Source organism: Ambystoma mexicanum, chromosome 3p (assembly GCF_040938575.1).
Source record: "Ambystoma mexicanum isolate Mex_15411 chromosome 3p, UKY_AmexF1_1, whole genome shotgun sequence".
Taxonomy (NCBI): Eukaryota; Metazoa; Chordata; class Amphibia; order Caudata; family Ambystomatidae; genus Ambystoma; species Ambystoma mexicanum.
The window spans coordinates 844,338,258-844,347,833 of record NC_090925.1 but is presented as its reverse complement, the minus strand read 5'-3'; the positions used below and the strand labels follow the sequence as shown (position 1 = coordinate 844,347,833).

At 40.3% G+C, this 9,576-nt stretch overlaps 1 long non-coding RNA gene across 2 annotated transcripts in view; it reads right to left on the bottom strand.

Moving 5' to 3' along the window:
- Nucleotides 1-1,696: 1,696 nt before the first annotated feature.
- LOC138580981 (uncharacterized) overlaps nucleotides 1,697-9,576 on the bottom strand; it is a 231,256-nt gene continuing 223,376 nt past the window's right edge. For both annotated transcript variants that reach the window (XR_011304388.1, XR_011304387.1), the window contains exon 4: nucleotides 1,697-4,938. This is a non-coding gene — a long non-coding RNA (uncharacterized lncRNA). The remainder of the gene's footprint in view (nucleotides 4,939-9,576) is intronic.

Genomic DNA, 9,576 nt, shown 5'->3' with positions numbered 1-9,576 from the left:
CACCCAATCATCAATGGTGAAGCTGTTGGGGATTTACATGCACACAGAATCATTTTTTTGGCAAGCATGCAGCCTCTTAACACCCACAATTTCTTCGGAAATGATAGGTCTTGCAATTGGGTGACATCCCTGAGAATCAGAAGTGAAGCCTTTCTTGGTATAGAACCCTGCAACACTAGGTCCATCCTCTCACACACACTATCCCAGAAATCCCTGGTTTTTGCGCAAGACCAAAGCAAGTGACTTAAAGCGCCTCCAGTCCAATTCCACTTCCATCATAAATCCTTATCTGAGAGACCTCATCTGAACATTCTTTCCGGTGACCTATATGTCTTACAAAGCAGTTTAGTCTGTGAGGCCCTCAGACCCCAGTCCATGCTTGAGTGTGGACTCCATTTTGCGGTGTGGACTCAAGCTTAGCAGAAATTAGACCTCTTAGTTGCCTATATCCGGCATAGCTGAAATCGATCAAACTAAACGTTGTCTGTAACCTTGCAAATGTGATCCCAGTTCCATTCTCAATCAAGTCTTTGATGTATCAGATTCCACCTAGGTACCAAGATGGCCAGAACAACACTAATATCACTGTAGCATAATGGTTAAGTCCTGCCTCTCAAACTCCTGCATGTCAGGGTTCTCGAAGGCAGCATTCAGCACAAATGTGTTTTTTCAGTTTTATAATATTACCCCGAGACGGTGTAATACATATTCTATTCTGTTTAATAATGTTGCAGTTAATAAATATTTCATGTTTAGTACATGTTCAATTCTGCAACAATGGTGTAATACATGCCCCATCCTGTTTTAGAATGTTGCAGTAAATAAATGTTTTTCACATTTAATCCACATTACAAAATGCAAAGTGCCTGCAGGTTCATGCCAATTGCAACCTCTTGCGCCAAAACATCCTTGCACCGAGAGGTCCCTTGGTCCAACAGGCTGTGTCTAACTGGGAGTGCCAAACTGGACCTGCGGCAAAACGGTCACGCCATAATGGCGTGCGTCTAACTGGCCACGTTGAAATGTCCTGTCCCATGCTCCAAGCCCCTTGTTTTAATGCCAGTCTCTTGGTGACCTTTGTGATATATTGCACAACCCCAACTAACCACATTTAAGCAGCATGGAAACAGGAAAAAAATGACCGGCTACAAGAATAACATTTGCCCAGATACTTTTGCCCACATAGCTAAAATCAAAAGCTGGCACCCATGAATATATGCACAGTTCTGCTTAGCTTCAAAATGACTAAGGGCCCGGCCCCCTTGGGCCATTTTGCTCTAAGTGGTCATGTAATGTTGCCTCACTTATTGGGCACCATGACCTGAGGGGGCAGCCTTAACCTCACTTTGAAGTAAAGCAGGGTCAGTCCTGGTTACTTTATGGATGGGAACCCTGGGTCACCAGCGATTTATCACCCCCAATGTCACTGTAGCTGTGCAAATATCTTTTTTTAAATTATGTATAAAAGATTGCAGGCTTTGAGAACTCCCAATGTTTTTAGTTAATGCCCTGTGCGATTAAATGATTTGCCGAGGATCACACACTTTGGTTAAGCTGTGTGCTACAAGCCCCTTGTTTTATGGCAGGTCTCTTGGTGACTGTTGTCATACATCGCACAACCTCAACTAACCACATTAAAGCAGCACATAAAAGGGAAGAAAAAGACCAGCTGCAAAAATGACATATCCCCAGGTACTTTTGTTTTTTTGTTTTGTTTATTCATTTATAATGTGCACCAGACCCTAGGATATCAGGGCGTAGAAGTCACAGGAAAATGCAAAGCTTAGTTAACATGTTACAAAATAACGGCAGGAATACAAGTAAAATACAAAGGTACAAGAATATCTACAAGGCGGGGACACAGCATCACAAGACATAAGCAGGTATGGTATGGCAGTGCATGAATATGTACAAGGATGCAAGGTCAGGTTAGCAGTCACACAGCAACAGGCATTAGATATCGTTGGATTTGAGCAGGTTGATGTATCTAAGGATGAAGTTCAGATACGGTTGCTCTTCTCTGATGGAATGTGGTAGGGAGTTCCAAAGTTGGGCCGCTTTAACCGCGAAGCTGCATCCACCCACCGTGGGGAGCCTAAATCTGGGTATGGTGAAGGAGTTGGAGTTGCTTGATCTCATGGTTCTGGTGGAGATTTTCCTCTGGAATCTGTCTATAAGGTAGCTGGGGGCAGCGTTGTTTAGAGCTTTATGTGTGAGGGATGCAGTATTAAGCTGAATTTTGTCGTGGGTGGAGAGCCAGTTGTTTTGTCGTCTTATCACAGAGATGTGTGATCTTTTAGGTACTCCAAGTGCAGCTCTTAAGGCACTGTTTTGAAGAATTTGTATCTTCTGGGTTATAGATTTATTGGCACCAATGTATAAGGCGTTACAATAATGGAGCCTGGATAGAATGAGGGCTATGGTCAAGATAATGCAGTTATCGTCAGATAGGAAGGGTTTTCCTGTTCTGATGAGCTTACATGTATAAGCCGTGGCAGAGGCCCCCATAGCGAACATCAAAAGTTGGCACCGATGAACATAAGCACAGTAAGTGAACATATATCTTAAAGTGAAATATGCAAATGTAGTTCAATATACCTACTCCTTAGATGAAAGTGCACAAGACAAAATAGCACTGAATGTTTTAAAAAAGTTATGAACACCAGAACAATAACCTGAGAGCGGAAATGTTCCAATAAATATGCTGGCAAAGTATAAAAGGTGCTACCTTTTAAAACCAGCAATTTGGTGTGAAATATTCCCAGGAAAACCAAATCCCAATACGGGACAAGTTCTTGTGGTCTTGTGGGTAAGCGTCTGCGCTGGGAACATGAAAACCTGATTAAAATCCTGGTAGCAAAATACTTGAGTAAGCTTGCCAACCTCAAAAAAAGCCAAGGAGTTGTGTCGCCCTCTGAGGAAAAGTTACACTATCCACCCACATGTGTCCTTTACTGGTGCCCTGAAAAGCATCCACAATCAGGCTGCACCAGTGTCCAGGATTGCAAACCCTCTTGCCATGTAGTGGGCAAATACTCATGACTTACTAGCCCTCTCATCATTTCCGCTCCTCACCCCCATGTCTGGCTTTCAACAATACTCTACTTTATAAAGCTAACTTGGAAAGTACACATACCATAGTGTTACTCAAATATATAAATCGTTATAGAACTATGTTAGGCAAAAAGTGCACAATTGTGCCATTACACCCCCATCTTGACTGTGAGACTACAACTACCAGAATGCAATTCAGCAAAAGGCAAAGAAATGGTCTCTGAGTGCAAAACTTTCAAGGTATGAAGATAGCACGGTTTAAAAAAAATGCAGATGCTGTGTGTTATGAGATATTTAAAACTAAGAAAACGCACGGATTTCGGGACTGTGGCCTGTCTCCCATCCATGAGGTAACTGGGCTCAACCATGCTTACTTTCAAGCGAGGAAGGATCCAGCCCCCTTACACCATGTTTCTCTATGTGGTCTTGTACGGTGGGCTTATGTATTAGGCAACATGGAATTAGGGGGCTGTCCCATTCTTTGCTTTGTAAGTCTCAGTTACTGCCGGGATGGAAAACCCACTGTTGCTGTAAACATATCAATTTGTTTTTATTATTGATTGGGAGACTGCAAATACCAGAATGCAATTCAGCAAAAGGCCTCTTGCCCTTTCGTTTCCCCCCCACAACACATGGTATTTCTGTGACGCAGTTTGCTTTGAGATGGAGGCTATGGCACATTTTGTGTTGCAAACTCAGTCCCTAGACCCCCTCCCACTCACAATTTTCTTGCATCAAGGGAAAAACAAGATGCCGGTCATTTCACTTCTAAAAAACCCTGGTTTTGCGAAAATCCCCAAGATATAGCTATCTGTTTTTGGGAAGGGGGAACCCCCTTATCCGTCAAATATTTATATAACTACTGCCTGGAATAACCCCAAACCATGCATGGATCGCGAGTCAACGCTTCGTGCCCAAGTTGTTTGGAATCTGTTCCAAATCCATCCAGCAGTTTGGACTGTGCTGTTTGCTAAAAATTGACCTTATTTGTGTATGAGAAAATGAGTGGGAAGTAGGCCGCATTTTTCGAAAAAACAAATGTATTTGGATGCTTAATAACTTTTTTATTTTGTAACAAATTTTTATGAAACTTTGTAGTCTGGGGACGGCCTACAGGTTTTTAATCACTTTCGAAATTTCGGCCAAAACCATTTCTCGAGTCAAATGTTATTAAGAATAGAATTTTGAGTGGTTCCTATGGGAGTCCGACTCACCTTAACTATAGGATGGCTATCACCGCCCTATAATATACATATATATATATTCACTGAAAAAACGCTGTTAAAGGGACGTTATGGTTAATTTGCACTAATAATAACCTATGAAATTCAATGAAAAAACTTTGTTAAAGGTACTTGATGGTTACAAGTAAAACCGAAAAACCTCAGCAATTCACCAGTTATGGAAAGCTAAGCATGTCAATATATAAATGAGACAGAACTCAAAGCACTGGTTGCACAACAAAAAGGTTCCACATTAAAACTGGATCCTGATAGAGTCAATTTATACATTTTTAATAAGTGCATTATAAGAAAAAATTAAATCACTCAATTAATAACAATCATAACAATCACTTTAAATGAATAACAAAAAATCTATCTAGATCATCACATAAAACATAGGACTTCTTCAATTACAATCAATGGTGAGTTCACAAAGGATTTACGATACATTCAACATGAGTCTGGCTCTATATCAGTTTCTTATTATTGTCAGATAACACAAATTATTTCCCTGTATATATCCAGGAAGGTATCTCGACATGTTTCTGTTCTTTGGGTATCACTCAGAGAACATTCATCAGGAGACTTGTAAAAATCACAAAAATCCCAATAAAACACTCAAATACTTCGTAAAGAAGAAGGTGTGTTGTAAGCGTGCAACCTGTGGGTTAAAAGAAAGGGGGACAAATAATTAGCTAAAGCTATAGCTGTGTACATTTGTCATATTCCCTAAAAAGGTATTCGCATCCGCAAAGTCAACGAACAGTAAGTCATGTTGCTATCAAGAAAATTAAACACTGATACATTAATACGAGAGATCCAAACTCATCAGTACATACATCGGAGCTAGTCATCACATCATCAGTAGCAAAAATAGATTCAAATTATCAAGTATATATCAATTATCGTTCATCAAAGAATGTCCTTAGTTTGCTTTGGCTATTGTTATAAATTACAGTGTCATACAGATCTAGCCCCATATTTAGCATAGAATATAAGTAATATGAAACATTGGTCTTCATCTCTGAACACTTTGTAAATAACAAGCTTTGCTCGCATAACTTAGTCACATAGGTGGTGATAGTGGAAAAAAGGTGTTGGTTCTGGATAGAAAGGGAAAAGCAAACAACAGACAACAGCAACACAGGCTTAGGTTACAGTTGAACTATAAACCCCTCCCTTGGTTTTTAATAGGTCCTGATTAATGATGGATTGTATGCCATTCGCCAGAGTCCTTAAGATCTCTTGTGTCACTCTGTAGTCTATAGATCATTTATTGTTCTTTCCTAAGGAATCTATTTTCTAGTGTTTGTGAATTCCCTCCTTTTAGCGTCAAGAGTACGGTCCAAATAAAGTCTTCATATCCGTGGTTGGCCTGAGCAAATTGTTTCACCATTGGGGCATTTACAGTTTTGTTTTTGAGACAGCTACGATGCTCCATGATACATGTTTTGACCTTGCGGATGGTTTTACCCACATAGAGGAGTCCACATTCGCATCTGATTAGGTACACAACATGATCAGTATTACAGTTCATAAGGTTTCTTTGTAACCATGGTTTAGTCAATCCTACGTCAACCTCTTTGCTTTTAGTGGTTAGTTTACATATCCCCCATGCTCCGCATGGGTAGTGGCCGTGGGCTGGCGGTAGACCCCATAGCGTGGTCAGATTAGTCATCCTGCTGGCTTTCGGTTTTAATTTGATACTGCTTATTATGTTGCCTATTGTGGTGCTTCTTTTATGGGCAAACAGGCATCAGTAAGGACGTTTTAGAGGTATCAAAGATCTTCCAATGTTTTGTGATAACATTCTTGATTTTCAAGCTTTGATTTGTGAAAGTATTTACACATACAATTCTCTCATCCTTGGGATTTTTGGGTTTCTCTTCCAGCAGTGCCTCTCTTTAATTATTAAATGCACGCTTGGCAGCTCTTTTGACCAGTTTTTGGGGTAGCCTCTTTGTCTCAACTTCTTACTCAGCAATGTTGCTTCCGTTTCATAAGTGGTGTTATCAGAACTGTTCATTTTTAGGTGCAGAAATTGCCCAAACGGTAAATTATCCCATAGGTGTTTTATATGATGACTGGTATAGTCAAGCAGAGAGTTCTTATCAGTCGGTTTATGGTAAGGTTTCAATTTCAGGATCCCGTTTGTATGGAAAATGGTCAAGTCGAGAAAATTGGTGGTTTCTCTCCCGATGGTCATTGTAAATTGTAGATGAGGGTTAAAATTATTAAGCCAAATCAAAAAGTCATTAGCATTTTCACTCGACCCTTCCCATATCACCAAAATGTCATTGATATAGTGATTCCATTTTTTGATGTTATGTTGAAATGGATTGATACTGCTATATATATATATGGGTCTTCTCAAAAGTCTTGACATATACATTGGCTATGCTGGGGGCCATTGTTGCGCCCATAGCCATGCCCTCGACTTGTTGGAAGTAGATCCCATTAAACTCAAAATAATTTCGTTTGAGGGCAAGGTCCACACACCACACTATAAAAGAGCTGGGTACGGGGTCTTGATCAAGTCTGTTCAGTAAGATCTCTTCCACAACATCAAGTATGGGCTGTTAAGGTATGTTAGTATAGAGTGACACAATGTCATGGCCCAGAAGAAGTGAGGTGTCTGGATTGAAATTAAGATCTTCGTAGATGTTTATTATGTCCCTTGAATCTTTAAGAAAGGAAGTCATCTTTTGGACATAGTGTGAAGTTGTAAATACTTACCTATAGAGTGTTAATGAAATCCTAGGTTGTACATACAGGAAGCTCTGCATGTATGGACTTTCCTCTAATGAATGTTGTGCTTTTGGTTGCCTAGGAGACAAAGGACGGAGAAGAAGACTCGGGGTTAGACCGTTACAGCTGGGCATATTGAAAAGGACAGAAGGTGAAGGGCTGAAAACTGATACCGCTGATGCTGTGACAGCGTTGTGGTGTGAAATGAACAGAAAGAAGGAGGCGATCGTTGTCGCATGGTTGAAGCAGTGAGTGAATTGCCCGTAGTCCGTCACGAAGAGGTCTAACATTTGAAACAAGGAACTGAGTCTTGCCAACGTTTAAAGGGTGAATGAGTGCGACGTTATGCACGGAAGCGAAGTTGATACAAATAATTAAAACCAGGCTATCATTGTCGCCGGATGGACTTTGGGAGTGAGCGCCGTTGCGCTATAAGAGAGGGGAACGCAAAGAAAATATATATAAAATAGGCAATCGTTGTCGCAATCGTTGTCGCTGCACGTACTACAGTGATAGTTGACACCGTTGTGCTTTAAGTTGGGATGTGTGCTTAAAACAGGCGATCGAGTCGCCATGTGAAAGTTGGTGAAAGCTGGCACCGTTACGCTTTGAATGTATAGGGAGACAAAGTTATGAAGCAGGTACTAGAGGTGTAGGGCATAAACACTCTTAGTAAAACACTAGGAGGGACCAGGGAAGGTTAAAAAGTCAGTATCAAATTTTAATAATGAAAAGATCGTCAGATTTAAAACATCCAATTAAATAGATAGGTCCACAATACAGAAATTGTCACATCCCATGTAGAAAGCAACAATAGGGAATACGTAGCAGGCTCAGATGGCCAGTTAAAAGTAATGTTATAGCAAAAATACGACCACTGAGGGTACTTGTCAACCTAAATAGTAAGGTACCCAACCAGATATGGATAAATATGTCATAAATTTTACTCTCTGTTTAAAGTCCAGAGATGTGTCTCGACATGTTTCTGTTCCTCTAAAACAAAGTGTGGAACATTCATCAGGAGGGAATAATTTACAGTATAGCCTATTTGACAATTGGGATGGTAAACAATACCACTACAGTATCCTAGCACCTGCAAGAGATAAAAACAACAGACATCAAAGATTAGCTAATCAATAGTTGTATACTTTGGTAAGTTCAAAAAATGAGCTGGGCACCCTATCAAGGGGGATAATTACCTTATAAGGTGCCAGTGGGGGCTCTCTACTAGCATTAGTAGGTCTAGGGTAGTGAACATCACGGCCCTACAAGAGAAAAGGAATAATCTATAGCAAATGTATCAGCAACTTAAAAGCCTAGTAGTCCACACAGTACAGCAGCAAAAATAGGGGGGAAGACAACCATTAGGTGTCTAAGCGTCAAAGCGTTTTATAGTGGGAAGGGGGAACGTAACAAGTGAGTCCCACATACAATAAGAGACAAATACGAACTGGCGGTGGACGAGTGAGACATGCATCGCAAAGACGAGGGCAGTGTCCACGCCAAGAATGTGCAGGGCCACCAGGAAAGGACATAATCAAAGTAACACTCCACTATATCACAGTGCATAGAGAGCAAATAAGTGAGGTAATTATCCCCCTTGATATGGTGCCCAGCTCATTTTTTGAACTTACCAAAGTATACAACTATTGATTAGCTAATCTTTGATGTCTGTTGTTTTTTTCTCTTGCAGGTGCTAGGATACTGTAGTGGTATTGTTTACCACCCCAATTGTCAAATAGGCTATACTGTAAATTATTCCCTCCTGATGAATGTTCCACACTTTGTTTTAGAGGAACAGAAACATGTCGAGACACATCTCTGGACTTTAAACAGAGAGTAAAATTTATGACATATTTATCCATATCTGGTTGGGTACCTTACTATTTAGGTTGACAAGTACCCTCAGTGGTCGTATTTTTGCTATAACATTACTTTTAACTGGCCATCTGAGCCTGCTACGTATTCCCTATTGTTGCTTTCTACATGGGATGTGACAATTTCTGTATTGTGGACCTATCTATTTAATTGGATGTTTTAAATCTGACGATCTTTTCATTATTAAAATTTGATACTGACTTTTTAACCTTCCCTGGTCCCTCCTAGTGTTTTACTAAGAGTGTTTATGCCCTACACCTCTAGTACCTGCTTCATAACTTTGTCTCCCTATACATTTACTACTATCCTCCCGGATATAGACAAAGTATACACTGCTAATTGTGTTTAGACAGTAGTATACCGGGTTTCCTCTCCTTGTAACCGTTACGCTTTAACCTGAAGAGGATTTGATGTGAAAGGTGAATGTTGTCCCTGGGAAGACCACAAGGGTGCGTCGTTGTGATAAGGATCCACTTATTTGCTTAAGGTCAAATTACAAAGAGGAATGTTACACCTGAGAGACAATAATTATAAATACAAACGGTCAGAACATTGAATATTGACTTATAAACAAATTCAACAGAAGTTGTCAGAAGCATTTCACAATCCAGTCATACCTAGATTTTAGTCAAAAGCCGGAGGAATAGGTAGAAAGAACAAGAGATTGAGAGAC